This window comes from Anas acuta, chromosome 10 (genome assembly GCF_963932015.1).
Source record: "Anas acuta chromosome 10, bAnaAcu1.1, whole genome shotgun sequence".
NCBI classification, from domain to species: Eukaryota; Metazoa; Chordata; class Aves; order Anseriformes; family Anatidae; genus Anas; species Anas acuta.
Window position 1 is genome coordinate 22,264,483 of NC_088988.1, and position 12,636 is coordinate 22,277,118.

The following is a 12,636-nucleotide window of genomic DNA, read 5'->3' on the forward strand; positions in this document are numbered from 1 at the left end:
AAGCAGTGCACTGGGATAAAGAGAGTTTAATAGGGTAGAAAAGGAATAAAAACAATACAATAAATATTAATATTTATAATTTATAATATAATAACGTATAAAAATTGTTTAATTAATAAGATTAAATAATAATCATCATAATTTTATAGTAATAAAACAACGCCATACTGTACAACACAGTCAATAAAGTGGATTTAATGCAATAAAAATAAAACCCATTTATCCCATTCCAATGAGTTCCTATCCCCATCATCACTTCCCATCCCACTGATCATTTCCTATCCCAACAACGTCCCAGTTCTGATCCCAAGGCTGAATTCCCAACTCCCACCCACCCAGCCAGCCAGCCATGCACCCATTTTCTGCATTTTCAGGTCACAAGACTCTGATGAAGGCCACCTCAGCCTTTTCCCCGAAAAAAAAGCTGCTCTTTATTGTGAAAAACTTCACTTTTGCACAACACTGCAGACCCAGCCAAGATGGTCCTGCAAGACAAGGTGAAACAAACATACAAAGCCCATATGGATGTAAATTGGTTCATCTAAACAAATTCCTACCACGAAATCCTGATCCTCAATCTCAGCACCGATGAAAAAAGAGGATACAGTTCCCTCCTCCAAGGTCCCTCTCTGCCCCTGCTCCCCGTGGGCTCCTCTCCATGGCTGCAGCTGCGGCCCGGGGCCTGCTCCTGCGGGGGCTCTCCACAGGCCGCAGCCTCCTCCAGGCCACAGCCACCTGCTCCACCGGGGGCTCCTCCACCCACAGGGGGGCAGCAGCGTGGAGATCTGCTCCATGTGGGACCCATGGGTGCAGGGGGACAGCCTGCTCCACCGGGGGCCTCTCCCTGCACAGCCCGCAGGGGAACTGCTGCTGCCTCCTGCCCTCCTGCTGCACTCACCTGGGGGGCTGCAGGGCTGCTTCTCCTCTCTTTCTCCCTGTGAAACAGCTTTTTGTTGTTATTTTTGTTCTCCTTTCTTCAATATGCTCTCCCAGAGGAACAAGCGACATCGTTTCTTGGCTTGGCTCTGGCCAGCAGTGGAGCCGTTATCTAACGGGGGGCAGCTTCTAGATTCTTCTCACGGAAGCCACCAAAGGGAGGACAGACCAAATGATTGCAAATTGATATCCACGTGACAGCAAAATGGAGTCAAAGGATAAATTGTGCTATTCAGACTAAAAATGTGTAACATGCAGCTACATATATCTGACCTTTGCACCTAAGTGCTGTTAACCATCCCAGGCATTTGTTGTTCACATGGTGAATAAGTGCTGTTTTGGATTTACAGAGATAATCTGTAGATTTGGTTCCAAAGGGGTTAAAATTCAGGCAAGGCAGTGAGAGCTTTGTGGGCTGCAGGAGAACCAAAATGCAGGAACTGTCAGGGCTCATCCTCACCCGTGACCAACTCTCATTTGGTCTTCTTTGGAGAGAAAGCCAAGCCAGCCAGATGGCTTCCACTACTTCTATGGGAGTGACATTGGGATTGATCTTTAAAATGAAATGAAGCAGAAGGCTGTGGGTTCTCCAACCTTCAAGATATGCAGCACTTGGCTGGGAAAGTTTCTTACGTTCCTATGGATTTGAAGAATTAGGGCTGAAAGAAGCAGCAGGAGCCTAGGGCCATATTCTGTCATCTCTATGGAAACTCCTGACGGGAATTACCTCCCTACTGGTGTCAAACTGCAGGCAGGCAAACGGGTGTGGTCTCCTCTCTGTGCAACTCCCCAATCCATGGTGTCTCTTTGCATGTGTGAAATTGCATGTGTATAGGGGGTGTGGTGGCAGAAGAGTGAAAGCCTCTTCTGATGGGTCCTAAAGCTGTGAGTCTGACCCTTCTGGGACTGTGCTGAAAGCGATCCTGGGGATAGAAGGGAGAGTGATCCAGCTGCACATCATGAGACGGGGAAGAGACGGAGGCTCTGGCGTGCACTGCTGACTGGTTTGCCTCGGTGGGGTTGGAGTGAGGAAGCTGTACCCTCCTCTGTTAGCACAAAGGAGAGGAGTTATTCCACGCTATTTTTCCTCCTCTGTGTATGAATGGACAGACTGCACAGTTGGTTAAGGCCGTAGCTACTGAAGACAAGAACTCGATTGTCTGCTGCTCTTCAGGCAGAAGGCAGAAGGAATCAAGAGACAGGACTGGCTCTGTCTGCATACTGCAGTAGACGCACTTTTTTGCATCTTCTGTGCGTGAAAAAGTATGTTTTAATTGATAAGAATCCCAAGGGCCTAGAAATACTGCAGTTTTAGGATAAATCTGGTATAAAATGAGTGTCCTGAGGATTTTGAGTACTCCATTTCCGTGGCCAGACCAACAGAAACTCCAGGGCAATAGTAAACACAACTTTCTCTCTCTTATCCTAAATTTCTCCACTTGTTATCTCCTGACCAGCAATTTACAGGAAAGTTACAGGAAAGTGAGGGAAAATATTTGAACTATTTATACACCAGTGCAGGTGGTGCCATGTTAACTTCACTCTTTTGCAAGATCTTGTTTGCTAACAGCAAGTTATGGCCCCTAGGGATGTTTTACCTTGAGGGAGGGAATGGGGGCACACCAAAACAAGTAGAACAAGCAAAATACTGTGGGGTGGAGCTGACAAAACAACAAACAAACAAACAAACAACAAAAAAACAACTACCACCACAGACCACCCACTAGTGCCGTGCTTTTCATCCTGAAGTGAGGAAAGAGCAGAGCATCCTTGCAGTAACTTCATGCCTCAAAACCCTCCTTTGTCACTCTTCCTGCACTTGTGTAACAGTTGCTTGCAGGTCTGTTTCCTTTCTATTTCAGGACTGGAAGATGGCTTCATGGACAAAACAGACTTGGCTTGGGGAAGAGTAATTGAATTTATTGCCAACTGATCACAAAGTAGGACAGTGAGAATTTAAAAACTTTAAAACCAACCAACCAACCAACCAACCAACCAAACAGAAAACCACCTCGCCACACTACCTCCATCCCAGGCTAAACCTCAGTCTTGATTCTTCTACCTATTTCCCACAGAGCAGTGGGGGGTGGTTGGAGGATGTTGGGGAATGGAGGTTGCAGGCTCTGCTGCTCCTTCATTGTATTTGGCAATTTTATTGATGGTAGCGCTCCCCACCCCTCCCATCCCCTCTTTTCCCTTCCCTCCACTCCCCTGCCCTCCCCTATGCTCCCTGTTCTTTCTGACCAACAGTATGATAGATTCGGGTGGGTGGTCAGCACGTGGGGCTACGGGGAGAGGACATGTACACAAAGATTTGGCTCCAGATCCAAAATGTCAGGTATTTGGCAATTTTATTTATGGTAGCACTCCCCTCCCCTCCCCTCCCCTCCCCTCCCCTCCCCTCCCCTCCCCTCCCCTCCCCTCCCCTCCCCTCCCCTCCCCTCCCCTCCCCTCCCCTCCCCTCCCCTCCCCTCCCCTCCCCTCCCCTCCCCTCTTTTGCCTCCTCTCCCCACTTTTGCCTCCCCTCCCCTCCCCCCCATCCCCTCCCCTCCCCTCCCCTCCCCTCCCCTCCCCTCCCCTCCCGTCTCCTCCCCTCCCTTACCATCCCCTCCCCTATGCTCCCTGTCCCTATACTCTGCTACACTCCCCTCCCCTATCCTACCCTAAACTCCCGTTCGCTACACTACCCTACATTACCCTATGCCCCCCTCCCCTACACTCTCCTACACTCCCCTCCCCTATCCTACCCTACACTCCCCTAAAGTTGGATCCCCTACACTACCCTATACTCTCCTATGCTCCCCTCCCCTCTAACACGCTACACTACACTACGCTATGCTACCCTACCCTACCCTACCCTACCCTACCCTACCCTACCCTACCCTACCCTACCCTACCCTACCCTACCCTACCCTACCCTACCCTACCCTACCCTACCCTACCCTACCCTATCCTATCCTATCCTATCCTATCCTATCCTATCCTATCCTATCCTATCCTACCCTCCCCCTGCCCTCCCCTCCCCTCCCTTCCTTTTATTCCCTCCCCTTCCCTCCCCTCTTGTCTTCTTCTCTCCTCTCTTCTTTCTTTCGGGTAACTTCAAATCGCTTCAGTCGTTCTCATAGCTCCTATGCCTGGCTGATTCACGGGAACCCATCAGCAGCAACCAGAAGCGCTCCAGCTGCTGTGTCACTGGTCGAGCAACAGTCTCCAACTGGGAATCGCTGACTTCGTTGTGTGGCTCAGACAGGTGCCTTGCAGTTCCACCGTGGCCTGGACGTTTCCTCTTGCTGTGTCCCCACCTACAGCGCAGTTCTGCTTAGAAGCAGCAGCAGGCTTTGGAAGATGTCCCACTCCTTCCATTTTCAGTGGTTTAGCTTGGCTAGCCGGGTGGTGTCTGTCAATAGAAGACAACACCGAGATTTGGGTTAGAAACAGCTAACTGAGTAGTTCCTTTGCACAAGGGCAAGGAATATTTACCCCTTCCTACTGGAGGCTGCAGTGTCAGAGATAATGACGGGTCCTTCCGAGAGCTTTGAAATATCCCTTGGGGATGCTGAGTCCAGAGGACCAGAGCAAACCTGTCTAAAGTACACCGTGGAATCACTCGGAATGACTTCCTAGCAGAAGCATGTGTCTGATACGGCTTCAGCTGGTTGCAGTGTTCTTCTTCACCTCATACCTAAATTCAGATGAGAGATCTCAATGAAGATGGAAAGGTTGAGAAATAGAGAAATCACTGATGTGCTTTGAGAACTTCTAAGGACTGAGTACTGCATCAATCCAATGTTGTAACATTAAGGATTGGTTAGAAAAGCAAACATTAAAAACAAGGAAAGGGGAAGAACAAGTAAGCTTTCTTAAAGTATCTATTCTATTTAAGGTATCTTTAAAGAAGTAAATAAGTACTGAAATATATATGCAGATAGAGAGAGAGAGAGAGAGAGAGAGAGAGACAGAAACCTAAGAGTCTGCTGTGCAGGTTAGCTTCTTGCTCTCTTTTCTAAAAGTCACAGTGAATGCAGCATCTGTGTGCGTTACAAGCATTACCCTCAGTCCAGCACAGGTACACACGAGAGGTCAGCCTGCAGGTTGTGGAGGCAAAGCAACTGCTCTGGCTGGATGTGAAGAGCCAAGACAGAAGTTGCTGTCAGGGAAAAGATACACAGAGGGGATGAAAAAGACGGAGTGTGCTTCCGACCTTCACAACTTCTAAGCAAGCGGAGATGAGGTTGTGGAAGAAGCAAATAAGCTGTTGATCTAGAAGCAGCCTGAAGATTGTCCTTAAGCAGGGCCTTGCATTCTTCATTTTTACAGCATTGCTTGCCTTCAAGTGCACGACGATGATTTTATGAACTTTCTACCACTACAGAAATGCACCGGATTCTTTCACAAAACTTACGGGTGGTACTTGGCAATATTGGTCAGCATTCACTATTTCCTTCTTCATCTCAATTCTCTTTTGGCCTGTGAAGCTTTCCAGATCAGAGGAGAAGATCCACGGTAATACGGAGCTTTGGATACTGCAAAGGAAACGAAGAATCCTACTGACAACTCTTTTCAACCTCGCCTGCAAGCATCACAGAAAAGAATACCGAAAGAACACCGCTTTATCATGGGAAGCATAAATTGGAGCATAGGTGTCCTATAGCTGAAGCGAGGTGAAGCAGGTTCCACACAAGGTGAAGGAGCACACCCATAAGCATTTCCGTAAAGCCGTGTTTTCAAACAAAGGGTTAAGATTTAGATTTTCTTACAAGTGAAGAATGAAGAAATAAAAGGAAAAGAAAATTACCCGGACGTACAGTTTTCCTCTAGCTTGCTTTGCTTCTTTCCGAATCTGAGTCTGGAGTGACAGTCAGGGAGCAGCGTTGTGCAGAAATGCCAAAGCCTCCCCAGCTTGTTGTACCTTCATCAGCAAGGGCTTTGATACTGCTGCCTCCTCAGCAACATCAGCCATTTCCGAGGAAAGCTGGTGTCCATCAGGTCAAATAGGAATGGGAAATCCCTCTTGCCACAACTTCACACTCACACCAGAGTTGGCAGGACAGGCCGATGGACAGAGAAGCGTCTGGAAGAGTGTTAGAAAACAGACTTTAGATTTCCGTCAACCCAGGAAGAATTACTTGCTCATCCCTTCAAAGTGAACTCTGAGTAGAAGGAGGGGATCCCAAGCTGCATTCCTGACATCTATGCTGCAAAGTCATCCAATGGGACATGTTACTGGACCAGCCTGTTACGAACAGAAACAGGACTTTGAGGTTATGCTGTTGGATTAGAATTAAGCTCAAAGAGTTAGTCCTTTGACGTGTTTTTGTTTGCAAGTGTTTTCACTGCTTCCCAGACAATGTCTCCAGCAAGCTAGCTGCTTGCTTCATTTGTTCTGTTCTGTTCTGTTCTGTTCTTTTTGATTCTGTTTTGTTTTGTTTTCTCAGCCAGGATTCTTAGAGAAATGAGATTAAAGTGATCATATTGTATGTCCACCCATCCCTCCCTCCCCTTCGCTTGTCCAGAGCTTTTACCTCGTCCACCAGCTTGAATGAACTCGGTCCTAGGCGCAGTTGTGTCCAAGCCATTCTGTTCCTAGACGTGTTGTGAGAACAGACAGCTAAGTAGTGGGGAGAGGACGTGCTGCTGTCTGCAGTGTGACCTCAGCGCTTACCAAACAGTAGGGAATACACAGAGAAGGGCCTTAGGAGAACTTCAAGCCCCAGATACGTTTTATGTGGAAACCATATTTCCCAAGATAACGCTGGACACAACTGCATAATCAAAAGGGATTCATTTCTTGGTTCATTCAACTCTTAGGTTTTAGTTTTAAAACATGTCTGTCTTGGCTTAAAGCATTCTTCCAATCTCTATTTCCAGTTACTAGGATTTCCTGAAATAGGGAATCCCATTTTTTTCTTTGTACACTCTCCCAGCCTCTTTGTTTTCCTCTCCCCAAGAAACTTAGCACTGCTCTCTTCATACTTGACAACTAGATATGGAGCTGTATCAGCCAGAAGGAAGTTTCCTTCACACTTTCTGCTTCTTACGGTATCTGGGCTCTTACCTTTACACTTACTCACCCTTCCTACATTAGCACAAAGGAAGTGTTTTGGAGATCTGATGTCTTGTTTTCCAGAAACTGCCCTGAATCACCTTTACGAGAGCTGTCCCACGCTGCGAGCACAAGTCTTGCAGTCTGGCCAGATATTTGCCTTCTAAGTCAATAACCAAATCTGTTACAAAGGTAAGAACATGTAATGAATGGAAAGGAAATCCTTTTATTTTCATCGCAGTTCACTTTTTTTAGTTAAGTTAAGAACATGTAATTAATGGAAAGAAAATCCTTTTATCCTTTTATTTTGATGCAAATTCACTTTTTTTTTTTTTTTTTCTAGACCAAGAATGAATCGTGGAGAACCACCAAAACTCAGGTGAGAAATGAAATGACAAATGTTAAGGTCAGGCAGCTTGCCCACTGCCATTGCTACCCTGAAAGCAGATGGAGTGCATCTTCATACGCCACAGCCTGAGACGCTAGTCGACAGGCCAGCCCGTGTGAGGAAGTCCATTGCTGTCCTGAATTTTAACATGACAGGGGGACTCTTAAGCCTCTTGTTTATGCTTTAGTACTTGCGGTCTATGGGAGGACCACAGCACACTCTTCTCTGTCTCCCCTTATTTGTTGATCGTCTGTAGGAAGAAGAGAACGTGCAGAGGCCCTCCCCCGTACATTGGGTCTGTTCTCACTCTGTGCAGCTCCATCATTGAGCAAAGTACCAACCTTGAGGCTTCTGTAAGGACTTGACACAAACTACAGAATACTACAATGAAGCATTCACAACAAAACCACATTTTTTTCCTCAGCCAAGCATCAAAACACTTACAGAAGGGCATGGTCCCTCTCTGTGCACCTCAAGGGGAGATCCACAACTCCTCACGTGGTTTCATCGCATCCAGCACCCTTCTCTGTGCCTCCCAGCTAAACGTGCACAGAGGCAGCTGTTGCCAAAGTGCTGTGGTGACACAATTCAGTTCTGTTTCTGAAGTCATCACCGCAGGCGCCTCCCAGTGACGGCACAACACTCTCTGTTGCTAATGCGTCTGTCTCAGAAACAGCTAGGGAAGTACCACTATGCCCAAACTGACTTGAATTAGAGTAGTTCCCAAATTATTCTCTGCTCCCCTACATCTGTGGAAGGTGGGTGATCAATCTTTTCCTTGAGAAAGGACTACAGAGCAAAAGAGCTTGATTCTGAGACGTTGCCCGTCCTTGTAGAGCAGTTCACCTTTGATTTCCATGTAAGAAAAAAGAAGGTGAAATCAACAATTCCCTTCCTCTGAGCTGGGAATAGGAAAGAAGCCCAATTCTCCAGGAAGCCTTCAAAAGGAAACTCTGCATTTCTTTGTTAAACACCTTGTTTAATTTCTTGAAAGAAATCTTTCCCAGGACTTTGCAACTGTGGTGGTTCAAAGCGGGTGGGCAGCCGAGTTCCACCACGGCCGCTCTCTCACTCCCCCTCCTCAAAGGGAAAGGGGGAGAAAATATGATGCAAAGGGCTCCAGGGCTGAGATAAGGACAGGGTGATGGCTCAACAAGTATCGTGACGGGCAAAGCAGACTCAGCAGAGTGACCCTCAGGGTCCCTCCCTGCCCCTGCTCCCCGTGGGGTCCCTCCCACGGGATGCCGTCCTTCCCCAGCTGATCCCACACGGGCTGCCCACAGGCAGCAGCTCCTCAAGCACTGCTCCCACACGGCTCGGTCCCACGGGCTCCATCCATCCATCCCCCAGGAGCAAACTGCTCCAGCACGGGTCCCCCACGGCTGGGCGGCAGCTCCCCCTAGCCCCCCTGCTCCTGCGGGGGCTCCTCTCCACGGGGGGGCTGCAGCTGCGGCCCGGGGCCTGCTCCTGCGGGGGCTCTCCACAGGCCGCAGCCTCCTCCAGGCCACAGCCACCTGCTCCACCGGGGGCTCCTCCACCCACAGGGGGGCAGCAGCGTGGAGATCTGCTCCATGGGGGACCCATGGGTGCAGGGGGACAGCCTGCTCCACCAGGGGCCTCTCCCTGCACAGGCCGCAGGGGAACTGCTGCTGTGAGCCTGGAGCACCCCCTGCCTCCTGCTGCACTCACCTTGGGGGCTGCAGGGCTGCTTCTCACTCCTTGCTCTTCCAGCTTCTGTTGTGCAGCAGTATTTCCCCCTTCTTCCATCTGCTCTCCCAGAGGTGCAAACAACATCGCTTATTGGCTCAGCTCTGGCAAGCGCCGGGGCCCTTTTGGAGCTATCTGGAGCTGTCTGTTGTCTGGACTGTTCTCACAGACGCCATCCCTGCAGGCCCCTGCTACCAAACCCTTGCCACGTAAATCCGATCGAAGTGTATGCAGCAATTACAAAGCCGCTGTGCTTTGGGCTGTCATGATCCTCCTGCAAGTGCAGGGGAGGTGCAGGGTTGCTTTGCATTTCCAAAAGGAGGAAGAAAGCCTCCAACCCCACTGGACCTCAGCCACTTGCAGGATCCAAGCAACGCTCCCTACTTTCAGCTATCTCCCTCCCATGCACACAGTGGGAGCAAGGTTGAACAAGCACATTTTTGAAAATGTTTATCTTAATGAAGAATAAAAGAAGTCTACAACACCCAATCCCTCTGTGCACCCAAGGCAAAAATCGTGGACTATTCTGCCTCAACACTATTTTCAGACCCAATTTGTCAAGTCATCTAGCAGAGGATTTCTCTCTTGTTCACTCACTAGCTTAGTAGAGCACCAGTTTACATAGGTGCTGGAGCAGATTCCTCAACCATCTGAAGGGACTTGATCCCAGAAAAGTTCAAAACTGCAGATGACTCATGATTTTGTGGTGAAGCATCTATTAAATGAGAGCTGTTCCGCTTAGGGCACAGTGAGACAATGTGAGAAGAACCCTGTATCTCACTGATTGAGGCTTTATAACTCTACAGAATTGTCAGTCAACAATAAATGGAAAGTGCAGGAGATATGTTCTTTCTTCCTCCTTTCCCTGCCATACATTAGCAGAGAGATTGTGGTGGGATATAGGTTCAGAGCCTCACAGAAGAAGGATTTGAACCCAGGCTCTCCACAGTCTGCACCACTGCCTTCCTGACGGCTTTTGACTATTTTATTTTATTTTATTTTATTTTATTTTATTTTATTTTATTTTATTTTATTTTATTTTATTTTATTTTATTTTATTTTATTTTATTTTATTTTATTTTATTTTATTTTATTTTATTTTATTTTATTTTATTTTATTTTATTTACTTTATTAGTATTATTCTTCTTATTTTTCTGGATGGTGTCTAAGTCTTGGGGGGGAAGAACCAACTGTGGGAGGAGGGAATGCTCCTACTGTCTGTGACAGTGGTGATTTCTGGACAGTGTTAGCAACAGAGCTTCTGCAGAGAAGAGAAAATGCCAGGCAGTCTCTCTTGGTATTCCATGTACTGAGTACTGAGTGCAGTTTTGGGCTCCACAGTATAAGAAAAAGTATAAGAACAAACCAGTGCACTGTGATAAAGAGAGTTTAATAGGGTACAAAAGGAATAAAAACAAACAAAATAAGAAATGAGAATATTGATAATTTATAATGTATCATAGAATCATAGAAGCATAGAATATCCTGAGTTGGAAGGGACCCTTAAGGATCATCAAGTCCAACTCTTGACACCGCACAGGTCTACCCAAAAGTTCAGAGCATGTGACTAAGTGCACAGTCCAATCTCTTCTTAAATTCAGACAGGCTCGGTGCAGTGACCACTTCCCTGGGGAGCCCGTTCCAGTGTGCAACCACCCTCTCTGTGAAGAACCCCCTCCTTATGTCAAGCCTAAATTTCCCCTGCCTCAGCTTAACCCCGTTGTGGTGGGTCCTGTCGCTGGTGTTCATGGAGAAAAGGTCTCCTGCCTCTCGACACCCCCTTACGAGTAAAAAATATAGAAATATTGTTTAATTAATAATATTAAATACTTATCATTTTATAATAATGAAACAATGCCATACTGTACAACACAGTCAATCAAGTGGATATAATTAAATAAATAATAAATCCCAGGAAATTCAATAAAATTTTAAAATGTAAATTTAATACAAATAAAACCCATTTTTCCCATCCCAATGAGTTCCTATCCCCATCATCACTTCCCATCCCACTGATCATTTCCTATCCCAACAACGTCCCAGTTCTGATCCCAAGGCTGAATTCCCAACTCCCATCCAGCCATCCATCCAGCCATGCACCCATTTTCTGCCGTCCGTGCTGGCCATGCCCACATCCATGCCCGGCCTGAGCATGGGCAGCGGGAGCGGGCTGCATGAAATAACTGAACATGAAATTATGAAATAACATGAAATAATAAATAAGGTAACTTAATTGTTGCTGTTGCTGGCGCTGGGCTGAGCTCTGGGGCACTGGGCTCGCCAGCAGGGCCGCAGCCCCGGGAGGAGCGGGAGCCGGCTGCTGGACCTGCCATGGTGGCTGGAGAGTGGGGCGGTTGCTTGGGGAACGCGGGCAACGGGGGTTCCGTCCCAACGGCTGACCAGCCCCTCGCCGACATCTTGGGGAGGACTGCAGGCTTTGGAGCCAAGCAGGCTGCCCAGCGCAAGACTTGGCCATCCCCAGCAGGCTTGCCCTCCCACGCAGCACTTGCCATGCCCACGACGCTTCCACACCGCCTCTTGCCCGTCCTGAGCATTTCCCAGCCCAGGACCAGCTTTCATCCTCATGGTCATTTCCCATCCTGACAAGTTCTCATGAGAACAGATTCCCATACAAAAGATTTCCCATCAACACAAACAGATTTTTCCCTTCATCCAAAGAGATCTCTTCCCAAAGAATTCCCCTCTCTTGGAGGACTTTCCCATGGTTTTCCTACTTCAATAAATGTTACCCACCCCATTAAAGATTTCCCATCCCAGTACTTTCCCATCCCAGGAGTGACTGCCCATCCCAATGCTTTTGCTTCCCAATGCTTTCAAACCCAGAGAACATTTCCCATCTCTTTCATTTCCGAGCCCAATGCCTTTCCACCCCAAGGAAGTCTTCCCATCCCAGCAAGGATTTCTCGGCTCACACATCCTTTCCCAACCCATTCCCATTTCCCACTTTCACCATCCAACACACAGCTTAGCCAGCCCACAGCTCTAGAGAGGGATTTGGACGATGCTGATAGACACAAGGTCACGGGGATTTGCTGTGCTGACGATTGCTCGTTCTTACAGATCAACACAGATCCCCAGTCCCAAGGGCGCCAGGCAGAATCTGGCCAATATGTAGATACGAGGCTCTTCCATTTCCTACCGGGAAAGAAAGAGATCTGTGCGTTTCTCTCTCTCCACCTCCAGAAAAAGAGAGGAAGGGGAGAGCGCTAATGAACAGGAGCATGCTCAGCTCAGCCACCGGCATGGAGGCTGCCCGCTCCTCAGCACCTTGAAGCAGCAGCACCTTCAAGTCTCCTCCTGCAGCAGCAGCACATCAGTGTCTCTTGTCCCACCAGCAGGACAGTGGCGTCTCCCATTGCACCATGCCGACCTCCACGCCTCGAGTGCCAGCAGCAGTCCTCAGTGCGAGCTGGACGCTCAGGGCACTTGTGGCCACCCACCTTTGTGAGCTCCAAGGCTGACAGTGACTCTCTGCTGAGCTCCCACGGCTCTCAGGCGTCCCGCTGGCAGAGCTTATGGCGCTAAGCTGACTGCCAGGAG

The 12,636-nt window shown here is 48.2% G+C and overlaps 2 long non-coding RNA genes across 2 annotated transcripts in view; both read right to left on the reverse strand.

Annotated features, from left to right (window-relative positions):
• Window positions 1-1,136, reverse strand: part of LOC137862075 (uncharacterized) — a 74,213-nt gene extending 73,077 nt beyond the window's left edge. Inside the window, exon 1 of the long non-coding RNA XR_011100048.1 lies at window positions 899-1,136. This is a non-coding gene — a long non-coding RNA (uncharacterized lncRNA). The remainder of the gene's footprint in view (window positions 1-898) is intronic.
• A 4,617-nt stretch (window positions 1,137-5,753) lies between these two features.
• The window catches only part of LOC137862017 (uncharacterized), a 72,145-nt gene continuing 65,262 nt past the window's right edge, over window positions 5,754-12,636 (reverse strand). Inside the window, exons 2-3 of the long non-coding RNA XR_011100006.1 lie at window positions 7,081-7,160; window positions 5,754-6,007 (exon numbers count right to left, since the gene is read on the reverse strand). This is a non-coding gene — a long non-coding RNA (uncharacterized lncRNA). The remainder of the gene's footprint in view (window positions 6,008-7,080; window positions 7,161-12,636) is intronic.